Source organism: Colobus angolensis, unplaced genomic scaffold (assembly GCF_000951035.1).
Source record: "Colobus angolensis palliatus isolate OR3802 unplaced genomic scaffold, Cang.pa_1.0 Scaffold230, whole genome shotgun sequence".
Taxonomy (NCBI): domain Eukaryota; kingdom Metazoa; phylum Chordata; class Mammalia; order Primates; family Cercopithecidae; genus Colobus; species Colobus angolensis.
This window is the reverse complement of record NW_012115489.1, coordinates 4,091,434-4,117,619: the sequence shown is the minus strand read 5'-3', so window position 1 is coordinate 4,117,619 and position 26,186 is coordinate 4,091,434. Positions and strand designations below refer to the sequence as shown.

At 41.5% G+C, this 26,186-nt stretch overlaps 1 protein-coding gene and 1 long non-coding RNA gene across 3 annotated transcripts in view; one reads left to right on the top strand and one right to left on the bottom strand.

Moving 5' to 3' along the window:
• Positions 1–26,186, top strand: part of LIFR (leukemia inhibitory factor receptor alpha) — a 115,470-nt gene that overhangs the window by 12,783 nt on the left and 76,501 nt on the right. The window contains exon 1 of one of the 2 annotated variants that reach the window (XM_011944393.1): positions 25,547–25,877. The exons of the other annotated variant lie outside the window; for it this stretch is intronic. The gene's annotated coding sequence lies outside the window, so the exon portion shown is untranslated. Of the gene's footprint in view, positions 1–25,546; positions 25,878–26,186 lie in introns of those variants that run through there. 2 annotated transcript variants of the gene reach the window in all.
• Positions 1–26,186, bottom strand: part of LOC105513511 — a 109,807-nt gene extending 83,621 nt beyond the window's left edge. The window contains exon 1 of the long non-coding RNA XR_001002038.1: positions 23,861–26,186. This is a non-coding gene — a long non-coding RNA (uncharacterized LOC105513511). The remainder of the gene's footprint in view (positions 1–23,860) is intronic.

Genomic DNA, 26,186 nt, shown 5'->3' with positions numbered 1-26,186 from the left:
TGTCCCAAAAGGTTACTAAAAATGAAACTTACTGGTGGTTCATGGAGATAATTTTGCTGGTCTTTTCTTTTTAATAGATCACTCGATTTGAAGCAAAGTTTTAATAAACACTATATATGCATAATTTACTTTAATTTGAATATTTTATTTATGTATATATAAATGCCCAGGGCTATTTGCATAAATAGTATATTTCTAAGGTATTTGTTCTTGCATAGCAACAGACGGAAGGCAAAACAAGAAAAGGATGTAAGTATTTAGTGAACATGAAGAAAAAACCAAATTGAGTCTCACTGATCCTTCCATCTCCTTTCTGCCTGATTGAAGGAGTTACTTGGTCACCTACCTCTGCATATTAGTAGAAAAGTGTTCCCAATCCTGTCTAATAAATTGCCAAGCAACAAGCTGCCTGATGTATTCATTCTATCAGTATGTTCTGAGATGCTTGGAACTGGCGATAGAGAAATCAAGAAGAAGCTGTAGCCAGGCATGGTGTCACGTGTTACTTGGGAGGCGGAGGAGCAGGGATCACTTGAGCCCAGGAGTTCAAGGCTGCAGGATACTATGATCAAAAGACTGCACGTCAACCTGGGAAACAGAAAGGAAAAAAACTCTAAAAAAAAAAAAAAAAGGTTGGGTGGGGGAAAGAAATAGTCATTTGTCCAGTGTAATAAGCACATTCTTAGAAGTGAGGCTTGCAAGAATGCAGAGAAGTGAGCTAACTCTGCCTCCTGGCAAAAGAAACGCTTCACAAAAGAAGAGATAATGCATCTTTGAAGGTTTTAAGAATGGGGAAAAGGAGGAACGTGTGATGGCATTCAAATATAGGATACTGTGTGGGATTACATTATTGTTTCCAATGATTTGTTCCATCTCCCTATGACAGGGTTATATTTCCCTGCCCCATTTAAGGTCAGTTTTGGCCATGTGACTTGCTTAGGCCAATAAAATGTGAACAGAAGTGATTTGTGTCATTTATGAGCAAAATTCATTACGACATTCCAATATTACTCTTCTCCCTCTGACATGTGAGAAAACCATTTCCAGAAAGGACCTGCTCATTCCATTTCAGTCCCAGAAAAAAAGAAGACTCTTGGAATAAAGCTGAGGCCAACCTGCAGCCAATGTGTAATATACAAGCAAGAAATAGACCTTGCTGTTGAAAACCTCCAAGACATGGGATGCTGGTTACAGCAGCATACCTTAGGAAAGCTGATTAACACAGAAATAGTCACTGAAAAGGCACAGGACTATGAAAGGGCATGGAGTGGTTGAGGAATGGTGAGAAGTTCAGATTGGCTGAGAGTGTAGACTCTGCATTTAGGGAGAGATAGCCAGAAATACACCAGAAAGGTAGCCTGGGAACAGATTTTCAAAGGATCTTTAATGTCCTGGTAGGAAAGTTGAGTTTCAGTCTTTAAATGGTAGAAAGCCAGCAGAAGCTAAGGAGTGACCTGGTAAGATTTTTTTTCTCAGAAAGATGGTTCTAATAGGAGGGGAATGACACTAGTACCAGGGAAATCAGCTAAAGCATCGTTATAATCCTAACCACCACTATTTATTGTGCACGTACCATGTGTGAGGCATTTTGCATCTATTTACCAAAGTAATACTCACAACCGCCCCCTGTGGTAGATATTGTAATGATGCTTTTTTTATAGATGAGGAAAGTGAGGCACAGAGGGGTTGAATGACTTGGCTAAGTCACTCCAAAAGACATTGTAGCGTTAGAGTTCCATCCCAAGCAGTCTGGGTGCCAGAATCCATACTCTTCACCACTATATCCCACTCTCAGAAGCCTAGAAAGTGGTATAAGCATCTGAAGCACATGGAGCTAAAGAAGGTCTCGAGTCTCATATTTATGGGGCTGCAGAGACTGAAGGTGGGCATGAGGTGAAGCTTAGGGGTGACAGAGATGGAGGAGCTACAGATAATGCCTCATTCTTTACTGAAGATGTTCAGTCAGTGCTAAAGCAATGACTTGGAACATGGAAACAGAAGAGCAGGTTTAGGAAAGGAAAATGACGAGTTTTGCTTGGGATGCATCAATTTTGAGGCAGATGTGAGGCACCAGGTGGAGACGGCAGTTAGAATACAGGGTGGAGACAGATCCCGGTGGGGCAGAAGGCCAGGTAGTAGATTAATTCACCCTGGCAGATGTAGAAAGTGACTTGAAAAGAGTGTCAAGGGAAGAATTTGGAGGAACCCCATGATTTAAGGGGTAGATCTAGGAGGAAGAGCCAGAGAAACTTTGACTGGGAGGCAGTGATAAAGGAAAGGAAGGTGGCAAGCAGAGAAGAGAGGATGGGTTTTCAAAATACTGATCGCCACAATGACTTAAAACTGGAGAAATTAGGAGGAAACCACAGTCACCTCTGTTTGTGGCACATTCCAGCCATAGTGACTTTGAGAAACAAGAACCTCCACTTCCACAGCAGCATAAATCACATCGTACCTTATAAGTGTCCCAGTGGAGGAGGTGCAAGGATGCATTTGGGTGGAGGTGGAGAAAAAGTAGAAAATGAGCTTCCCTGATGATGACTCTCATAGATGTAAGTACTCTTATACTAATTTATAACTGCAGAACTTATTTATGAACTTCTAAAATGACAGATTCCCATAAATGGGGAAAAAAGTGCATTGCTTCAATTTACAGGAATTGCCTAATTCCAAACATAGTAATGAGAAGGATTTAAAATTAAAATCCTTTCTGGAACACTCTTCTACCTGGAAGAGCTAGCTTATTAGAGTCACCTCTTATGTGTTCTCCATTAACACTATTACATTTCAACAGCCTGTAACTAGTTCAAAGAATATTAAGATATTTGCATATAATTCCCCAGGTTTTTGGATGACCTAGTAGAATATTACATTTTTAAAAGCATACGAATAGCTCAAAGCTACACAGAGTTTATTATGCAACATTCTATTAGGAAAAGCTCAAATGAAAGCTTTATAGTAAAAGAAAGTATTACAGTATTTTGTCTATAACATGAATGACTTTCTTGGTGAGTATACCTCAAATTATTGAGGTATGTTGAGATGGTGTTTGGAAAATGTTTCATGGAAACAAACCTTGGAAACTTGGGGTTAAACAATCTTGATTTTATTTTTCTATTGCAGGACTTCTGAGAACCTTCAGTGTGCTGGTTTACATTGCATAGCTCTAGAGATGGGTTATTATGTAGGAGTTCCTACATTTATCTGACCATACATAGATTCCTCTTTTTTTTTTCCAAAAAACATTTGACCTACTTTATGAAATATCCTATATAGCAGATTATATTTCTGTTCAAAATGTTGGCTGCTCCTCCCTGTGGTATCCTTCTTCTGTAGAAATGTTATCCTTCTCCACTTCACTGACCCCAGGTGTGGCCACGTGACCTGTTTTGGCCAATGTAACATGGCTGTGGGTAAGGTGTGTTGCTTCTGTCAGACACTCGAAGAGCCAGGTGTAGTTCATTTTTTCTTTTTATCCTTTGCCACAAGACCAGCTATGTCCCAAAGTTTGTTCTGACATCTTAGAGTTCTGGAGAGTCCTCGAATGGAAATGGAAATGCATAAAAAATAAGTCTTTGAAATTGTGAGCCATTAATATTTTGCATCATTTGTTACCAGCTAACTGAGCCTAAGCTGACTAATGCCTTCTACTTCAAAGTATTTCTAAATTATCTGAACCTTTTCACAGGTGTACTCATTCTGTATTGATTGTCTAAATGAGGAAGTGTTCTTGGAATTATTCTTTAGGTTAGGACAGTACACTTGAAGGTGAACTAAAAATACATATATATGAAACACATCTTAAAGAAATGGTGTCTAGGCCGGGCGCAGTGGCTTATGCCTGTAATCCCAGCACTTTGGGAGGCTGAGGCAGGCGGATCACCAGAGGTCAGGAGTTTGAGACCAGCCTGACCAACATGGTGAAACCCTGTCTCTACTAAAAATACAAAAAGAAAGTTAGCTGGGTGTGGTGGTGGGCACCTGTAATAGCTACTCAGGAGACTGAGGCATGAGAATCACTTGCACCCGGGAGGCAGAGGTTGCAGTGAGCATACCACTACACTACACACTATAGCCTGGGTGACAGAGTGAGACTCTGTTAAAAAAAAAAAAGAAAAAGAAAAGAAATGGTGTCTAGTAGTTACCTGGAATTTTATTAAATGAGTATTCTTGGCTGGGCGCAGTGGCTCACGCCTGTAATCTCAGCACTTTTGGAGGCCAAGGCAGGCGGATCACCTGAGGTTGGGAGTTCGAGACTAGCCTGACTAACATGGAGAAACCCCTTCTCTACTAAAAATACAAAATTAGCTGGGCGTGGTGGTGCATACCTGTAATCCCAGCTACTCTGGAGGCTGAGGCAGGGGAATCGCTTGAACCCGGGAGGTGGACGTTGCCGCGAGCCAAGATCGCACCATTGCACTTCAGCCTGGGCAACAAGAGCAAATCTCTGTCTCAAAAAAAAAAAAAAAACAAAAAAAGGAAAAGAAAAGAATATTCACAAGCTCAATTCTCAGAAATTCTGACTTAATGGGCCTTGGATGGGTTCTAGGAATCTGAATTTTAAACCAGCTATTACCAATGCAGGTGATCTGTTAACCACACCTTGGAAAATGCCACTCTAAAGCCACCGTTCAATTAACAGTCATGTGATAACATGCATTTAAATAAATGTCATTTCAATTTAAGAAGGCACCATGGAGGGTCTTCCTTTGAATTCCTGGAAGCATGTATGAAATCAGTTTTATTGCATTTGAGTTTATATTCATTATATTTTAGTACAAAGTATTTTATGCACAAATGATACTTTCATGCTTAAATGCCTATTTTGTTCAAAAAGCCTGATTCTAAATGACCCTTAGCTCTTTCAAAAAATAAAACCAAAACCAATCTGCTTTAAAAAGATTAAGTTCTGTTACCAATGAAGATCAGGGGCTACTTCAGTTGCAAGTGACAGAAACTTAATTCAAACTGTCTTAAGCAAAACAAGCATTGGTTACAGAGCTAAAACATCCATGGTTTTTGAGAGGATGAAGTTCTTGGTTGACGGGGTAGGACATGTCAGAACTGGAGATAAGACCTTTGGGAAGGCGTCTGGGAGGTAGGGATGCTATCAGTCAGCAGGCAGGAAGAGGAGGGTGTGCAGGTTCTTGTGGGAGGAAGACTAGGCAGGCACCTGCACAGTGTGGGAACAGGTGAAGGGGTAGTCTAGGCAGATGACTGGCACTGGGGAGATTTGGCCAGGTATGATAAGTGGAAGTCCTGACAGCTGGGTAGGGAATAACCAGAAAGGTAAGGAGTAGGTGAGTAGGCAGAACGAGAGGTGTCAGTCAGCTGAAATCAGGGCTGCACTTACAATTAGATCTAGATATGCACAACGTAGCTTCAAATATCTGTTTCTTTCCATAAATCAGCACTACTTCCTCCTCCATTGTAGCTTCATACTCAGACATTAAGTCAGAATGAGAAGAAAGGAGAGGGAGGAGAATGAGTTGGCTGGATACCATGACCAGATGTTTAGAAACCAAATCATAAAAATCTTTTCAACTAGAGTCTTTGAATGCCTTAAGCTTTTCATGAAATTCTTATAACTTTCAGTATCTGTTTATGTCATCAGTGTCAGTTCAAATCGATTCCACTGACAGCTTGATAAACGATTTCCAATTTTATCTCAGACAAACGCAGTATGGTTCAATCAATGGTTTTGCTTATGTGAGCACTTTAGGATTATGTCCACAGATCTATTTCTACTTACAAATTTAGTTTCAGACCGTTGCTTGACTAATTTCACAACTTTGTGCTTTGAATGTGTCTGAATATTGCCCCGAATCCCTCCCCGTAACAGGCATGAAGAAAACCTGAGATAGAAATAATATGCACTTGATTACTTGATGCTTTCTTATCATAGGCAACTAACTACTGTAACCAGATGATTCGCTGCTGACAGTATTGTGATACCTGCCAAAGAAACTGTCTAATGTCACGTTAACACCTTAAAAATGACAACCAGCCAGGCCTCCAAGCCTTCTTTCACTCTTGGCGTTTGTAGTTGCTTGCTTATCGGATGGTATCTTGTTTCTATGACTCTAAGTGCTGGCTCGCATTATAGCCAACTGGAACCAAGAAAATGCCAGCAAGTCTGTCATGGAAAGCTAGGCCTATAATGCACAGGCCAGCCCTCTTTAACCAAAAATTATCTGGCTCTGGATGTCAAGAGTGCCAACGTTGAACAAGGTTGCGCCTGTTTTAGATGATCATAGGAACTCTGGCTCTTACCTGTGAGAAACTGAAAGGCATGATCAGGTTTTAAGCAAAAGGAAGAATCATCCAAGTTACATTTTTAAACAGGATTGTTCTGGATATGATGTTGACCACAGATGGCAGTGGAGCAAGGAGGAAGCAGAGAGAACTCTTAGCAGATTATTGCGATAACAGACAAGAGATGATAGTGACTTAGACCAGCAGGGTAGTTTTTGATGTTCACAACTTTAAATTTGGTTCTTTTATCCCTACCATAGAGATGAGGAAACAGAGGCTGAGGGAGGAATGTAACCAGGCCACATGGCTGATTAAACCACGGCATTAGTATGTGGGCCCAGGAGTGTGATTTCAAAGCCATGCTCTTTCCACAGGTTATGATGCCCTTCCCCCATCACCTTCCTCTGTATCTCTTTCTCAAACAAAATGCAAAACCAGTGACACAGGAGTAAATCCTAAAAAGAGCAATCTTCACAAGGTTCCTTTCCAGGCCTACCATTCCAAGTATCTGAGTTAAACCAACTTGAGCCTGGGTCACCTCAGTTACCCAAATCTGTCTCTTTAAATTTCCCCCTAAGGACAGGATTGGTCCCAGAACTCAGAGCAGGGATGAGTCTATAGGTGAGGGGCCTCTGGGTCCTACAGAGGATGGAGAAGAGATAGGAGAGGTGGGAAACCAGTCCAGCATGTTTTCTGGATCAGCAGACTGTGTCACGTGTGTTTGTTAATCTGTGCCCCAAACCACAGCTGCCCATGAACTCAGTACAGCCATTAGTGGATTTCTGACAGTCTATGGCAGGCAGCCCTGTGTTCTTCACATTTGTCACAATTTAGACTTTAAACAATTCGGAGTGGTCTCTTTCCATGTATAGGAAGCTCTCTCTGGGCAAATAGTGGGTAACCAGCACATCAGACAATGGCATCAGTTTGCAAACTTGTCTCTGTAAATTGAAGTAATCAGAAAGAAACAGACACAAAGTTGTTTTATAAAACCTCTTAAAGTATAATATACATAAATATAAGTGCACATGTCATAAATGTATATGTTGATGAATTTTTATAAGCTAAACACCAAGAAACAGAACATTATCAGTACCCTGGGGCCCCCACCATACCCTTCCAATCACCGCTCTTTCAAGAGTAGCCACCCTTCCTGACTTTTAATACCGTAAATTAGTTTTGCCAGTTTTTGAACTTTTTCTAAGTGGAATCACATAAAATGTTCTTGACTTATTTCCTCCAACATCACGTTTTGTGAGACTCATCTGTGTTGTGTAAAGTTTAGAGCATTTATTCTCGCTATTATATAATATGACATATGAATACAAAACGGTTGATCTGTTTTACTTGGATGGACATGTGCATAGTTTCCAGTTTGGAGTTATTATGAATAGTGTGCTGTGACAATTCCAGTACATGCCTTTTGGTGAAAACACGCACAAGTTCCTGTTGAGTATATACGCAGGTATGGAATTGCAGGGTTGCAGGGGAAAAAAGATGTCTTGATAGGATGAAATATAACATCTTCTAGCTAGAGAGGTAAAACAATGTGTGTAGATATTACAGGGAAAGTTTGGATAGGCTCAAGAATGAAAGCAAAAGTCCAGCGCTTAGGAAAAGACTGTGACCATCAGGATGCAAAGTAGAGTATAGTCTAAGCTAAGGAAAATGATGGTGAGCGTAGATAGCTAGGTAACTTGTAGAAACCAAGTGGCAGCAGTGTTGGGTAGTTAAGGGCTCTGGTTGAAAGACCTGAGTTTGAACTTGCTCTGAGTTTGACTGTGTAACTGGGGTGTGTCACTTGACAGTTCAAAGCCTTGACTTTCCCTTACAGAAAATTGTTAAGAAGATTAAATTCATACACTCAACAATGATTAACTACCTACCCGTGTGCTGAAGACTGGGGATCCAGCAGTAAACAAAAAAGTGTCATTATCCTCATTGATTTTACTGGGAAGGAATACCCATGGTAAACAATGGCCATTTAATGACAATTATGAAAATTGCAATAATGGACTCTAACCAGTCGGGTGGCTCTGGGAGGAGTCTCTGAGGCAAGTAGACAAGAGCCAGGCCAAGAATTGGGGTGAGAAATTTCAGGCAGATGAAATAGCATGAGGGAAGTCTGTAGAGGGAAGGAGCCTGGCATGTGTAAGAAAAACAGACAGTGAGTGTGGCTGACATGGGTAAGCAGAGAGAAGAGCAAGGGAAAGACCAGATGCAGTGTCAGGCCAGGCTTTTAAGTGGTGGGCTTACCTTGATTGCTTTGTTTTGTTTTGTTTTTTGAGATGGAGTCTCACTCTGTTGCCCAGGCTGGAAAGCAGTGGTGCCATCTTGGCTCACTGCAACCTCTACCTCCCAGGTTCAAGCAATTCTCCTGCCTCAGCCTCCCAAGTAGCTTAGGAGTATAGGCATATGCTACCACGCTCGACTAATTTTTGTATTTTTAGTAGAGATGGGGTTTCACTATGTTGGCGAGGTTGGTCTCGAGTAATCAGCCAGCCTCAGCCTCAAGTGATCTATCCGCCTCAGGCTCCCAAAGTGCTGGGATTACAGGCATGAGCCACTGCGCCCAGCCCCTTGATTGCTTTTTAAGCATTTTAAACTGAAGGCAAAAAGAGGGTTGGGAAATAGGCTGGGAGTGGTGACAAAATCAGGAAAGTGCAAAAATATATGCTGATTTGTGAATTTGCATTTCAGTATTCATCCATTCATTCATTTATATTTATGGGATGAGGGACTACCAAGTGAATCTGATCATGTCTGAAATTATTTGGGTGTCAATAACTACTGAATAGGATGAATGTATAAACAGTAACTTACAAGGTCAACACACTGGCAAAAGACATTCTGTTTAAAATTATTTAATTTCATTTGCTCTGATATTAAGTTAGTTCTTTCAGTAGATTTTCATTCTAGGGATAGTCACTGATATTTGTTGAATGCTTACTATGCATCAACTTCTGTTCTAATATGGTAATACGTAACAGGCGTGTTTTCGCATTCACACCTCACCACAACAACGCAGACAGATAGGATTCATCATTATCCCCCACTTTACTGATGGTGAAGCAGACACTGAAAGGCACATTGACCCACTGGCCTGAGATCACCTAGTTAGTAAGCGGAGAGTCAAGATTCACACTCAAGCAGTCTGATTTCAACTCAAAAGCTCTTAATGGCTACTTCTAGCTTCCAGAAAGAAGTCACAGACAAGCAATACAAACATCTGGTGGGTTTAATTGTTGCATTTCTCATTTTAAATTAGTAAATTGGCATTGTGCGTTACACATTAAGCTCTGTGAGCTCATTACTGTGATTTGATTCTCTAGGGTTTTGCTCCCTTTTAGTGAACTAATAAGGCTGAATTTCCAAACCTGAAATCCAGCTGTGGATCAATGGTTAGAACACAGGAGAGTGACAGAACCAAAGATGGGGAAAGCTGCAGCAGCCACGTCTTGCAGGTTATATAGACCATGCACACAGTCTGAACTGTTCCCTAGTGTGTAGGGAAGGAGTATGATTGGTTAGGAGGTGATCACGACAGTTTGGGTGAGAGATGGTGGTGACTTAGACCACTGTGGTGGTAGTTAAAATGGAGATGAAATAACAGATTCTAAGTAAAAGGCTGCACAAAGTGCTTGGCATGTAGTAGGTGTGCTATTAAGGGGTAGCTATGGTTAACAACCATGGCAAATTCATTTCAATCCAGCAGGTCACATTTCATGGATTGGAAATGACTGCCTGAAGCATAGCATTGGAAAGATATTCTGACCCCCCTTGAGCCCTGCACAGGAGGAGCACTAGGATAGACTGGAGATGTCTGTTATAAGCTCTGGATAAACAGGTGGTAGCATGAATGATTTAACACCCTCCCCTTGGTGCTGTTCTCATGACAGTGAGTTCTTGCAAGATCTGGTTGTTTAAAAAGTGTGTAACGCCGGGCACGGTGGCTCAAGCCTGTAATCCCAGCACTTTGGGAGGCCGAGACGGGCGGATCACGAGGTCAGGAGATCGAGACCATCCTGGCTAACATGGTGAAACCCCGTCTCTACTAAAAACACAAAAAAAAAAACTAGCCCGGCGACGTGGCGGGCGCCTGTGGTCCCAGCTACTCGGGAGGCTGAGGCAGGAGAATGGCGTAAACCCGGGAGGTGGAGCTTGCAGTGAGCTGAGATCCGGCCACTGTACTCCAGCCTGGGCGACTGAGCAAGACTCCGTCTCAAAAAAAAAAAAAAAAAAGTGTGTAGCACCTTTCCCTCACTCTATCTATCTTGTTCCTGCTCCTGCCATGTAAGACAGCTGCTCCTTCTTTGCCTTCTGCATGATTGGAAGCTTCCTAAGGTCACCAAAAAGCAGAAGCTGCTATGCTTCCTGTATAGCCTGCAGAACTGTGAGCCAATTAAACCTCTTTTCTTTATAAATTACCCAGTCTCAGGTATTTCTTTATAGTAACGTGAGAACAGACTAATATACAAGTAAAGACAAGATTTTTATACAGATGATTTTCAATCATTTTTCTCCATAATAATATTCAAAGATAAAGTGGGCTTAAGCTATAGTAAAAACAATACTTTTTATTAGAAAAAAGCAATACCTAATGGATGATGAACTACAGAAACTTACAAAATTGACCTTGGGTTTGAAAGTATTCATGGGCAATGCCCTCCCTGCAAACAAAAGTTTCCACAGGCAAGTTAGTTTGACTTAGGTCAAATGTTTTAGCCTCTCTTAGAGATTCATGATGCATATTAGCGTGCTAAAAGTTCAGAAAAGGAAGCACACTAAAAGACACATTTTTAAGGTTGTTTAACCAGAAGTTTCCAAATTCATTGACCATGGGATATTTTTTTCACTTTATACTTAACATCCCATAGAAACATAATACTTGCATTAATATTGCATTATGATAACAAGACATTGTGCTACAAAATTTGTAATGTCATCTTTTTCTTCTGGCTTTTGTACAGCTCAATCAGTAGGGGCAAAGGAAAGGAGGAGAAGGAGACTAGTGCCTTTTTTTTTTTTTTTTGAGCTGGAATGCAGTGGTGCAATCTCGGCTCACTGCAACCTCTGCCTCCTGGGTTCAGGTGACTCTCCTGCCCCAGCCTCTTGAGTACCTGGGACTACAGACACCCACCACCACCCCTGACTAATTGTTTATGTATTTTTAGTAGAGACAGGGTTTCACCATGTTGGCCAGTCTGGTCTCGAACTTCTGACTTCAAGTGATCTGCCTGCCTCAGCCTCCCAAAGTGCTGGGATTACAGGCATGAGCCACTGTGCCCGGCTGACCAGTCCATATTATTTGCTTATTTCTAGAGAACGATGCTCACTTAATGATAACTGGTTGTATATAGCTCCACCTTGGCTCTGAATCTGATCACTGATGTTGTGGCTAACAATATTTAACCTCTGGATGATGAAGATCGAGTTGCAGCCTACACCCACATTTTGAAGTTGCTTAAATTTGGACTACTCAGGAGACACACAGATTCTGCAGATGTGAGCCAGTCACAGAACACTGGGCTTATTCATTTTCAAAGTTTCCAATTTTTATTTCAGTGCTTCGTACATAAAAGAGACTCACAAATGGCTTTTGAGTAATGAATGAATACACAAATGAATGAATAATTATGGTAACTATTTTTGCTCATGAGAAAAGGTAATTAATTATAAGACCAGTAAGTATTGCGCCAAATCTAGGATAAATTTTAAATAACACAATAGCCTTAAAATTAAACAAAAGTTCCTTTATTTGTTCTGTGGAGATTTAGCAAGTTATATCACTTTTGTCTGAATTATACATCCTGAAAAAATGGCATCTTCGTACAAAAATTGGCTAACGTTATTAAGTAACTTTGTCCTTTAATTAGGCAAGCCACTTAATCTCTTTGTTTTCTTGTCTCCTGCAATAGGTGAACTCTAAGTTCCAAAGTGTCCATGAATCTATTCACTTATAAATATGATGCTTTGTACTTTTTTTTCTTGCAATACTGGGAAAGTGCATAATGTTCATTCTAAAACACAGTCTAAGTCCAGACCGAAAGAGCCTCAGGAAAGCACAGAATTCCAAAATGTTTTGCAAGAAAATCCTCACTCATTAAAGGTATGCTCATAAGAGGAAAACAAGAACTCTATTATATTTTCCTACAGAAGAACTGTAGGAAGGCCTCTTCACAGAATCTCAGCAAGAACAGTACTCTCTTCTGGGAGAGTCTTGATGAACATGGGCCACCTTGGGAACTGATGACTTGGGCAGGTCCCCAAATAATCTTCAGGTACCTTTATAAGCCAACACTTACATGTACTTATTAAATAGCAGCCACTGTTCTAAATGCTCTACCTAGACAAATTGATTTAATCCTAACTACAGCCCTAAGAACTGGGTGGTATTATTATCTTCATTTTACAGATGGGTAAGTTGAGGTATAGCATGCTTAATTATCTAAGTGTTATGGACCTATTAAATAGTAGGGAATCAAGATAGTATGGGTCCAGAATCTCTGCTGGTAACCCCTCTGCTATACTGCCACTCAGGATATCATCTAGTCATTGACGAAGGCTGGAACAGACTAAGTCAACTGACACTGATTGGGAGTCCACCATGTTAAATGCTGTAAGGAACTGAGGGGGAATAAAATGATGGGGTCCTCATTACTGCACTTACCCAGCTAACAAATAAGCAACACACTCTAGGCAGAATGAAGTGAATATTAAAATAAAGATTCTTGGGAAAGAGGAGGTAGAATTTGATCTAGCCTTGAAGAATAGAATTTTAATAGAGTGGAAAGGCAACATTTCAGGTTCCAGCAACAGTGCAATTTTAGGGTGTGCCAATTAGGCTTGTCTGCCCAGATTGTAAAACACGCAGTAGGGCAGTGGTTCCCAACCTTTCTGGCACCAGGGACCAGTTTCCATGGGAGAAAATGTCTCCATGGACTGGGGTTGTGGGGGTGATGGTTTCAGGATGAAACAGTTCCACCTCAGATCACATCATCAGGCATTAGATTCTCATAAGGAGTATGCAACCTAGATCCCTCCCATGTGCAGTTCATACTAGGGTTCACACTCCTATGAAAATCTAATGCTGCTGCTGATCTGACAGGAGGTGGAGCTCAGGTGGTAATGCTCACTTACCTGCTTGTCACCTCCTGCTGAGCAGCCTGGTTCCTAACAGGCCACAGGCCGGTGACCCCTGCAGTAGGGGACGACATCTGGCTCTTGAAGAGTCTCAATGCTATGCTGAGTCTAAATGTCATTGTGAAGGCAATAAGGACTAACCTGACTTCTACTTTGGAGTATAACTCGAGATAGAATGGTGGGCTATAATCTAAGCAGGAAGAATGAGGAATTAAATCAAGGCAGTTTCAGTGACAAGTGTAAAAATGGGTGATGTGGTACCAGGATGTTGCGATATGGTGCCCAGACCTCCCCTTCAGTAATAATGATCAGATTATCCAAGTCACTGGGAATGCTGCCGAAAGAGGGCCTTTGGCCAAGGTCATGACCTCTTCCTGGGATGGTGGCATGAATGACTGATCATCACTGCAGGTGTAAAGGCCCCTAACTCTCACCACAGCTTAGGACAGCTGTGAAGGGCCATCTCAGCCTCAGAACTCACCACATTGCAGTTGAACTTCTTTCTCTGCCCAGTTGTGCTTTCTTTCCTTCTCTTTGACAAGCTTCTGTCTCAAGAACACTCCCAATAAACCTCCTCCACACTAATCTCTGTCCTAGAGTTTGCATCCTGGGACACTCAACCTGCTTCTGATGGTTGTAAAGTGCATTATAAAAACAAAACCCCCAGTTGGGCATGTATGCATGACTGTAGCAAATGAAGGAGAAGAAAAAGTCAAAGATCATGCCCAACCAGCATAGCTAGGAGGGTGGTCTTAGCCAGCATGGTCACTCCCTTGACTAACTATACTCAGCCCCTCAATGTGGTATCTCTTTTTGACCCCTATAATCTACTCCTCACACATGGGGCAGAGGGATTCATGCTCCAAATCTTGCCATCATGTGCAGAAGAAATTCAAGGGTCCTTTATCCTGCCTACAACATCCCACCTAATTGACCTCCCAGATAACTCTCCAACCTCCCTGTGCTTCTGGACTCCAGCCACACTGACCTCCTTGAAGTTCTGGAACATGCCAACCATGTGCCTGTTCATCTCCCAGACACTCTCATAGGCCCTTGTCTCATTTCATTTAGCCCTCTCTGCTCAAAAATTCCTTCTCAAGAAGGCCTCCTCCAACGACTCCATTTACCGTAGAAACCGCTGTCGTTCTCTATCCCTTTAAACCCACGTAATTTTTTTTCCAAAGCACTTATTGCAAGTTGCCATTGGCACATTCTTTACCTACATGTTTACGTATGGTCTCTTTCTCTCTCTAGAATGAGGGCTCCATGAGGGCAAGAACTTTACCATCTTCACTGTTATATCCCTGGTCAGGCACATAATTTGTACATGAGTTATTGAAAATGAGAGTCATAGGAGAAGTATGTTTTCAGAAGAAAATATGAGTTCGATTTTGAATAGGTTGAATCTGAACAGCCTTTACAACAAAGCAGTCAGATCAGATGTTTAGAAGACAGTTACTCACAGTACCCAGTCTCTGTGAGGTGTAGGGAGAGAATGAGCTAGAATAGCAGTTTCCAAGTTGCTCTGGGGGAATATTAGGCTCATGGCAGGCTCTTTGAAATACAGAATGGTTGGGCCAGGTGGTGGCTCACACCTGTAATCCCAGCACTTTGCGAGGTTGAGGTGGGCAGACCACCTGAGGTCAGGAGTTCGAGACCAGCCTGGCCAACATGGCAAAACCTCGGCTCTACTAAAAATACAAAAATTAGCTGGGCATGGTGGTGTGCACCTATAGTCCCAGCTACTCAGGAGGCTGAAGTAGGAGAATTGCTTGAACCGAAGAGGTGGAGATTCCAGTGAGCCAAGATCATGCCACTGCACTCCAGCCTGGGCAACAGAATGAGACTCTTGTCTTAAAAAAAAAAAAAAAAAAGAAATACAGAATGGACATATTATTTCAATGAAATAAAAACCAAACAGGTTTAATAAAAGAAAAATTAATAAATAATGGATAAGAGAGGGAGATGAAGAGAAAGAGAATGAGAGACAGAGAAAGAAGGGGATTTATTGGCTCATGTAACAGCAATGTCCAGAGGTTCAGGCTGGACAAGATCCAAGGACCCGAACAGTGATTCCAGAATTTGGTCTCTCTCCATCTCTCAGCTCTGCTAGTCACTTCTCGGAGGGTCTGCATTCTCAGCCAGGCTCTTTCCAAACAGACCACATGGAAAGTAGATCACCAGAACTGGTTCCAATTCCTTCCTTTCAACGAACGCAGTGAAAGATGGTGCCTCTTTCACAACAGTTCTTAAAAACATCGAAGGAATTGGACCTAAGGAGCTGGTCTGGCTTGAGTCCTGGGCCCAGAGGGATAAATGGTCTGATTTACTTAGACTGGGTCATCTCTGACACTGTGCACTGCAGGTTCCCAGGAGTTGATGATGTGCCTCTCTTCCCAACTCCATGTTCAGTGATTTCACCTTGGTAGCTTGACGTTGGCCATGGTACGAGTGGCAAATGCTGGAACCATGGAAAATGGCAAATGCTACAAATCAAGGATTTTCTTCTTTTTTTTAAGAATTGGTTGTTAACACTTATCAATGAATCACCTGTCATATGAACATTTCTAAAGCCAGGAATGGGGGACAGACTCATCAGAACTCAGGGACTAAGCATGAGGGATGGGTGGTTTCCCACAGGGCAATCTAGACATTGTTACTAGGAAAAGGGAGAATGAATGGTGGGAAGTGTCCTCCCATATATTATATTATTACATTACATTTTGTTATAATTGAGGATCCACAATGAACTAAGGGTTCTAAAATGGCCTGTGACTTGTAAAGCTGTTTAACTCAGTGTTACCCAACCTTCTCTGATTAGAAAGTCTCTTTTTTCATAAACTTCTGATTAACTTCTCAATGCCTTTAGAAAATAGTGAACAAGAGTATAGAGATATTAATACAAAAGAAGGGGGCCGGGTGCGGTGGCTCAAGCCTGTAATCCCAGCACTTTGGGAGGCCGAGACGGGCAAATCACGAGGTCAGGAGATCGAGACCATCCTGGCTAACATGGTGAAACCCCGTCTCTACTAAAAAATACAAAAAAAAAAAAACTAGCCGGGCGAGGTGGTGGGCGCCTGTAGTCCCAGCTACACGGGAGGCTGAGGCAGGAGAATGGCGTGAACCTGGGAGGCGGAACTTGTAGTGAGCTGAGATCTGGCCACTGCACTCCAGCCCGGGCGACAGAGCGAGACTCCATCTCAAAAAAAAAAAAAAGAAGGGAACTAACAATTTTTATGTAGATCTATTGCTGTGTTAGTGGCTGGGGGAGAAAAGATCCTTTATCGTTTTCTCTCCCTTGAATAGCAAATAGAAAATGCTTAAAATGAAGAAAATATTGATTTTAAACCAACTGATACGACTGCAAACTTTATCTTAACTTTGAGCGACTAAAAGAGATTTAAAAATCAAAGGAACAATATATTTCCTATATCTTTTAGGCTGAATATTATATGTTAATTATAATATTTTTACGAGCTGTAATTAACCTTCAATCATTCAGAAATCAAATACTCAGGCTTTAAGCATGTATATCTAAAACTTCATCTAGTGCCATGATAGGAAGAAAAAATGAAAGACAGAAAGCAATGAAAAATTAATTTTAAAACAGTTTCTTTTTTGGCAACTCAGGCTAATCAAGGACATTCTGACCACGTTTTGAGTCTTACTACGTAAGCTTCATAAGAGTCTTCATAAGACAAAGGGCTTTGTGTCACTGTTGTTTCCTTAGCATGCATATGTATTAAGTACTCAATAAATATTTGTTGAATACTGAGTTTTAAAAATCAACAATGGCACTGGGCGCAGTGACTCACATCTGTAATCCCAGTACTTTGGGAGGCCGAGGCCGGGGGATCACCTGAGGTTGGGAGTTCGAGACCAGCCTAACATGGAGAAACCCTGTCTCTACTAAAAGTACAAAATTAGCCACGCGTGGCGGAGCATGCCTGTATTCCTAGTTACTTGAGAGGCTGAGGCAGGAGAATCACTTGAACCCGGGAGGTGGAGTTTGCAGTGAGCCGAGATTGCACCATTGCACTCCAGCCTGGGCAACAAGAGCTAAGCTCCATCTCAAAAAAGAAAAAAAAAAATCAACAATGATGACAGAAGTATACTTTAATTCCACTTGATGCTTTCTCATATACATCATCTCATTTCATATGTTTTGTGGACATATGAAGGCACTGTCTGCCCTTCCCACCTTCCTTCATGTAGGAATTTACCTTCCCCCAATAGCTATGTCACCATCTGGGACTTTATATTCTTTTACGTGACCTTTTTCCCTTTCCTTTTGGTCTAAATTAGTTAGGCAATAGCTATGCTGCCATTTGGAACTTAATATTCTTTTTCATGATATTTCCCCCTTCCTTTTCTGCCTAAATTAGTGAGGGCTGTATTTCTACCACTTGTAGGAAAGGAATTGTCATTGAACAATTTTCATTGTTATATCTGTTATACTGATGGAATACTGATATGCTGTGTTCTTCAACTGAAAATTTTTACTTTCTAAAGATAAAGTATTGAACATCCAGGGCTCAATACTGAATATAAGTCTAGTACAATTTCAACAAATTCCTTACTAAACTGCTGTGCAAAATATAGATGAAAGCTCATACCTATAATCCCAGCACTTTGGGAGGCCAAGGTGGATGGATTGCTTGAGGCCAGGAGTTCGAGATCAGCTGGCCAGCATGGCGAAACCCTGTCTCTACTAAAAATGCAAAAAATTAGCCAGGCATGGTGGCAGGTGCCTGTAATCCCAGCTACTCAGCAGACTGAGGCAGGAGAATCACTGGAACCTAGGAGGTGGAGGGTGCAGTGAGCCAAGATCGCACTACTGCACTCCAGCCTGGGTGAAAGAGTGAGACTCTGCCTTAAAAAAAAAAAAAAAAAAAATATATATATATATATATATATAGAGAGAGAGAGAGAGAAATATATATATATATACACACACATACAGATATATATGGCATAGACAAAAATAACGCTCTCTAAATCCAATGGAAGTGTCTAGGGATGCTCCCGGCTGTTGCTGGTTTTGAATATATTACTTTAAGGTTGAAGAAAGGAGTAACCCACGAGAGGTGAGTAGCAGAATGAGAATCCGGTCATGGGGAACTGGGTGTGGTGGCTCACACCTGTAATCCCAACATTTTGGCAGGCTGAGATGGGAGGATCCTTTGAGCCCAGGAGTTTGAGACAAGTCTGGGAAACATAATGAGACCCTGTCTCTACAAAAAATAAAATTAGCCGGGCATGGTGGTGTGTCTGTAGTCCCAGCTACTTGGGAGGCTGAGGTGGGAGGATCACCTGAACCCAGGAGGTCGAGGCTGCAGTGAGCTGTGATGGTACCACTGCACTCCAGCCTGGGCAGTAGTCTCAAAAAAAAAAAAAATCCAATCATGGGGTCTCAAAGCAGAAGAGAGTAGTGTGGGCAAGGGGGATGGGCTGGTCCTACAGAGACACAATTCTGCACTCAAACAACACCCACAGGAAACAGCAAGTCTCTATCTCAATGAGCAATACAACCTGAAACAGGAATGTAGGAGAGAAAGAATTAGATTCACCCCAACAGAGACAAAGGACAGGAGCCATTTGGACTAAAGAAAGACAGAATTCAGAGCATGTCCTTTGGGTTGAGAAGAGCCTTTAATAGCACTCAGTCAAAACCCAACTTTGTCAAAGCCTCACTCACGAAGGCACTGTGGTGTAGGTGAGATCCTAGTGAAGCTCCTGAAACTAGAAGCGGTAGGAGAAGGTTCAGTGGCCAGCACTGAAGTGGAACATAGCGTCCAGGAGTGAGGAGTGTGGGCTTTGGAGCCAGACTGCCATGGTTTGAATCACACTGTTGTCAATAACTGTGTGGCCTTTGGCAAGTTAGTGAACCTCCTTGCCTGACTTGTAAATGGAGATGACAACCCTCCCTGTAACTTGCAGGGTTGTAGGGAGGATGGGCTGAGTCGGTAGACAGTACCTGGCATGTCATAAGTGCTTAATAAATGTTCAATGTTTTCTCGTGATTATGAATTCTGAGCCCCATTTTTAGTCAATATCTTCTAAATCATTATAAATTGTGATGACTTTGGAATTAAACAGACTGGTGCGTTCATATCTTTGTTATTTTACTCCTTTGAGCTTTGGTCTCTTCACCTGTAAAGTAAGACTAATACCTACATATAAAAAACACAGAGAAAGTGCCTAGCATGGGGACTCTTTATGTTAATAACCGATTAATATTAATCTCCCAACCTGAGAGTCACCTGCACAGCTATGTTTCTCTTTTCTAAAGTTAAGAGAAAACCCAGTCAGGTTAGACTCATTGGAATAGTCCAGGTCAAGACCACTTGGGTGGGTAGAATGGAATTCTACGTGAATTCACGTTTGAGTGGGATACCACATTGATTAGGGTAGTAGCAAGGTTTCTGTCAGCCCTTTAAGTCTAAGACCCTGGGAACAAAATAGCCAGAAACACAAGATTTCTTGGGTGTGTCACAGAAAAAAATTCCAAGCTGCAGACTTTCCCTTTGAGAGTGGTGTCCTCAGTTACCTTAAATTCCAGTAGAAATACCATCCACAGAAATGTCCGTGTTTACCAGGGCTGCCATAGTGATGGCTACTTTTGTTTTCCCGATATGAGACCCAGGCAGTGTTCTAGATTAGGTACCCAAAGAAAACCATGGGGACATCACTGTTATTTAAATTAATTATTTAACTGACTAGTTATTTTTCAGCTGCCCAGTGTTTCAGAGACCTTGAATTATGCCTATTGGCAAATGTGTAACCACTGAAAATTCTTCACAGTCAGAAACTGGAAAGAAAAATTCACCCCTGTAGTTTTAGACTTTTGGTTTTGTATATAATATTGAAGGCTGTGGATTAAGTGCACTATTTAGAATAATATATTCAGGATTTAAGGAATTTGGGTTCAATTTTGAACCACTCCACCATCCCTGGCTGGACCTCAGCTCAATCCCTTAATCTTTTGGCTTCTTTCTCCATCCGCACAAGATGCCTCTGGCAACGCATTGAGTGCAGTAGCATAGGAATACATTCAATAATGGGCTTAATATCACCACTCAAAAGGGAGTAAATTGCTTTTTTGTGGGATCCATTAGCTTAACTGAGAATATTAGCCCAGTATTCTGGATGTATGATGGGCTATAAGAAAGAAGGTAGCATCAATTTAAATGTTTTGCTTTGCCTCCCTAAATGACTCTGGACAACAGATAAAGAATAAGGGGAAAGAAAGAAAAGCAGGGACAGAGGAGAGTGCTCAAGAAGTCAAAAGGAAGAGGTAAAGGGATGGAGGCTCAAGGGCTAAGAAGTGAGGTATAGGTGAAGATGGAGGCGGAAGAGAAGATGGGAGAGGCAAGAAGGGAAACAAGAAGATTCCTTAGGGATAGGAAGAACAAGAATGTGAAACGAAGATTCCAATCAGATAGAAGTTCATCGGGACAACCGTATGGAGAGGGGGCAGAGCAGAGTGGACGGGCAGGGTTCACTCTGGAAAGAGAGGGTTTGCTAGGGCTGTCTCCCTCCCTCCTGTCACTGGCTCTCTTCACATTTGCCGTGCCCCCAGGATCCCCAACACTGGGCTTTTGGCTCAGAGAGTTGGCTTTAACAGCTGTGCCATTTAGTCTCCCAAGAGTATAAGAGGTCTCCAAGACCCAGGAGGTTAAGCAAATGTTAGGGGGTTATCGGGGGAAAGTGTTCTTACTTCATGTTCTTCAAATTAAACAGTGAAGTGAAGTCATAGAGGACACGAGGTGATGGTAAACAATACAATGGAACCAAAGAGAAAATGACTGCTTTATGGGTATCTCAGTAATACCAATTTACTCCTCATAATTCTCTAAGCTTTACTCTGTAAGGACAATTGGGGGCTAGAACTGCCTAACCATCACCCCACTCCCAAAGTAGGCTCCTGTATTTGCTTTGATAGATTTAGGAGTGGTAGTAGAAATCATAATAATGATAACATTCACAGCAAATATTTATTGCTTACTTTGTGTCAGGCACATATGCACGCATCCTTCCAAAAGGGATTTCAGATGGTCTACAAAAAGACAACTTCTAAGAGGGGAGGAAAAAATAGACATATATACCTTGGCTAAGGAAGGCTACAGTAAATTTGATACAGCAGTAAGTGGTTTGATAGGAATTAACTCATTTTGTCATCTCTACAACCCTATGAGGTAGGTACTTTTAATAACCCCTTTTCAAAGAGAAGGGAACTGGGAAAACCAAGATTTGATACAACATCATTGGCTTGACTTCAAAGGCTAGGGAAAACCAAAACCAAAACAAAACAACTGTGGTAAGAGTCTCACTACTTACTTTCAACAGTAGCAATTTTGAAGTTAATCACCACAAAAAAAAAAAAAATTAGCTCTGTATGCCACCAAAAGATAACCAAAATTGTTGTTGTGTAGTGTCCCTCTTAACTTAGATATGTGAGTATCGCTCAGATAAGTACCCTTAAGACAAATTCTTCCCAGAGACTGGGTCAGGAAAGGCTTTCTCCTGATGAAACTGTAGGACTCCTTCCACTTGACAATGAGAGCTACGCAAATCTTCATTTCCCCTATTACACTGCTATGAGGAAGCTTGGGCTCAGTTTTATGCTCAAATACTATTGTTTGTCTCAGTCAGAATTTCAACTTGTCTTTTTTTAAAAATATTTGTCTTTCATTGTAAATAAACCACCTTAAGTCCCTTTTGGAAGAAGGCATGGTATAAATAAAACAAAAGATAGGCCAGGCGTGGTGGCTCATGCATGTAATCCCAACACTTTGGGAGGCCAAGGTGGGTGGATTACAGGTCAGAAGTTCAAGACCAGCCTGGCCAAGATGGTGAAACCCCGTCTCTACTAAAAATACATAAAAATTAGCCAGGCATGGTAGCGGACACCTGTAATCCCAGCAACTCGGAAGGCTGAGGCAGATAATTGCTTGAACCTGGGAGGCGGAGGTTGCAGTGAACCGAGATTGCACCACTGCACCCCAGCCTGGGCGACAGAGCAAGACTCTGTCTAGAAAAAAAAAAAAAAAAAAGACAAAATGCAATCCTGCTGGGGCCAAGCTAGAGACATAATTTATCAAATTACTGGACATAACACCCTGAAATCATTGCATCTAAAAGAGAATATTCTAAACAGAATTTTGAGCAGATACTATTTTTTATGGTCTTTGCTGTATTTTTCATGTCTCTCAAATAGCATTCCAAACCACTTTGGGTAAAGAACATAAAATCTAGAGAAAAATAACTGATTACTCTCAAATGTCTTCATGTTACAGGGATATAATTAAAGTTTTGAATCTTGTCCAACACTGTGCTCCAAAATAAACCAATTTAAGTCTACATTTATCAGTCAGCCTTAAAATGAAAAACAGTTTCACTCATTTCAATTATTCACGGGTTAATAAACTATGCTTAATTTGTAGATTTTTTTTTTTTTTTGCTTCCAAAATTTATTCCAGGAACATAGCCATATCTTCTGCTGCTGACTGATAAACACTATATATATTAGATCATGCATAAAGAGAAGCCTGTTTAAGGGTCAAGATGTAGGTAATTTAATAAAAAAACTCCCATCAACTCAAGGTTGCTGTTTCTGTAATTGATCTGTTCAAAAAAAACGCATTTCATTTCCAGAACTTTCATTACAGGTGTGACTATGATTTTTGTTTCATTTGAACATTACTATATAATGATGCATTTCAAATGCAATAGCATTTGCAAAAAAGAAAATAAATTATCAAAACAAAAACAGAAAGAAGAGCCAGTAGCTGGGAAGAAGATCACAAATGTTTAGCACAAAATAATTAATTAAGAAATCAGTTCTGCTTATCCAGCAAGTACTTACAGCTCAACATTTTGCTACTTCAGTCCCATTCAATTTTAACTTGTGACAAAACTTACACTTTTACTTCTAGTTTTGTGACTTACTCTATTTCATTGTTTTATTTATTCAACAAACACTTATGGAGATAAGGCTCGTTGTATTATGCAATATAAGCATCAAACAAAATACGTTCTTGTTCTGATACTTATTTTGCAACACTTCATGAAACTGCAAAAAGTAAACATTACATAAATTAGAATTTACAACATAGACTGGTCTATGACAAAGTAAGTAAAAATAGTGTCAATCCATGAGACTTGAAATTGAGATGAAATTCCTTCAGGAGTCCATATAGATTAATTCAGATTTTTATACAACAGATAAGAAAAATTTATTCTTGACAGCACAGACAGCAGTCAGGTGCCCTAAGCTGGGTTATGGCCCGGTCAAATATTGCTAACATATATTTAAAGCTCTTGCTTTGTTACAGAAATATAAACTCTGTTTTTTTCTCATGAAACAGTGTGTATACTGCAACTCTTCAAATTATACCTCGGTATGGTGTAAGGAATGTGGTGTTCCTTAGAAGCTGCGGCAAATTCCTAAATTTCTTACCTGTAAAATGGGTATACATGGAAGGTAGGTCTTCTGTGAAGCTCACAGCATAAACTTTCGGGCATCTTCTCTAGGCCTCCATTCCAGGCCTTGGCAGGAGCCTTGGCGATACATTCACCTGGTCATGCGTTTATGTACAATTTGCAAAAGCAATATCTTGTCACCACAATTAGCTGAGACTGAGGTTTCTTTCCGCTTGGACTTTCCCTCTGTCATTTTCTCTTCTACTGGGTGGTGCTGGGGCAACCTGGACATGCTGTGTGATATAGTCAGGTTTTGTGCTCCTACCCAAACCTCATCTTGAATTGTAATCCCCACGTGTTGGGGAGAGAAGTGATTGGATTATGGGGACAGTTTTCCTATGTTGGTCTCATGATAGCAAGTGAATTCTCACGAGATCTGATGGTTTTGTGTTTGGCAAGTTCCTCCGCTCACAATTCTTTCCTGCTTCCTTGTGAAAAAGGTACTTGCTTCTCCTTCCACCATGATTGTTAAGTTTCCTGAGGTCTCCCTAGCCATGTGGAACTGTGAGTCAATTAAGCTTCTTTCCTTTATAAATTACCCAGTCTTGGGCAGTTCTTTATAGCAGTGTGAGAACGGACTAATAATACACAGTATTTGCTTTTAAGAGGACCACCCAAATTGCATAAATTGCAGGCCCCACAAAACCTGCATCACCCCCCAAGTATGAGAATAGTACCGATTTCACAGGCGTGCTATGAGGATTAAGAGGTAATGGAAACATGGTGTACCAGGTGGATGTTAGCCATTATCACTACTCCAAATCTCCATCTATCTATTACAGCAAGGCCACAGAAACGAGCATTTTATGGAATATGCTTAAAACTAAATTCTTCTCATGGAATGGGATTTTTCAACCCCAGGCACAGGGCCACATCAGGCCCTAGGCTTTTTTGCCTTCGTTGAGCCCCTTACTCCATTAAATATATATATATTTATTATATATATTAAATATATATATACTTAAGATTGTATTAGTACAAAAACAAATATATTAATTTATATTAAAATACTTCCTTAAACCTAAATATTTTTCCTTCTGATTTGAAAAGAAAATTTTTTTTGTGGGCCTCTAAAAATATTGTGGACCTTAGGCACTGTGCCTAATGGAAAAGACAGTGACAGGATTGTGCAATATGAATAATGATCAATTTCCCAAACCATCAAGGACTCAAGAAAAAGGGTAACATCTTAAATGGGGTTGGTTTCAAGTACCTATAATAGAAAAATGTTATCCAAACAAGGTCTTAGGGGTAACAGGAGGCGTTTTTAGTGTTCAAAATACACACATGGATGGAGCTGGCCATTAGGACACTACTAGCGACCGTATCTAGCTGTGAAATGCATATTTTTGTTTTGGGAGTCTACTTTTCAATAAATGTACTTTCAGGTGTTTTGTTGCCCATTTAATTACATGATCAACAGGGAAGAGTTATTTTACAAAACAAGCTTCATTTTGCCAATTTATAAATTGCTTTGGAAATTCATCCAAAGGTCTTTAAAAAGCACGTTGGCCTTGGTGCTGGTGCATCACATAAATCACAGATGAAACAAACAAGCCGGTTTCCTACTCAAGGTGTGTCTGTAGTCCTGACTGTGTGCCAGGGGCTCTATCTGGCACATTTCTTAACTTTGCAAAATTAATTGTGCCGAAGAGAACACCATCAAACGCGTCCGGCATACAGCGTAAACATCTTCAGACCGTGATCCTGCGCCATCAAACGCTCTCCAGCTAATTTCATTTGGTCATTACTCTGGAAGAAAACCGAGGCCAAGTGAAACTGCGGAAATGGGAACAATGTACGGAGGAAAAATCTCACCCCATTAAGGGATCCGTTTCTGCTCCGCACAAATAAGCTCACCCCGCCTTGGAGGCAAGACTAGATGGCTCCAGGATATTCTCGGCGCGCCCGCGGGCCCTCTCGGGCAGAGGAGTCCCGCACCCAGCAGGAGGGCGGTGAAGCGAGCGGCGGCGCCTCGGCCCTGGGCTGTTTAGGTAATTCGCAAAGTCTCAACAATCATCCCCCTCTCCCAGAAGCTGGTTTTCGTGTGTGCAGTGTTAACAGAAGCGGCGAAAACACCGTCCCGCGCTTTCCTCTCCTCAAGGCACTGTTTGCAGCGGCAGCATTCGGAGAGCCGCGGTCCTCCCCGCAGGGCCGTCGCGCACTCGGCCTTTCGCGAGGATTTGCCTGGGCTCGGCCGCCTCGCTCTCCCCTGCGCTTCTATGACCTTCTGAGAGCGGCTTCACCACCGGAGGCTCGGAGGAAGCACCACCCTCGGCGTCCGGGGCCCGTGGCGCGGTCGC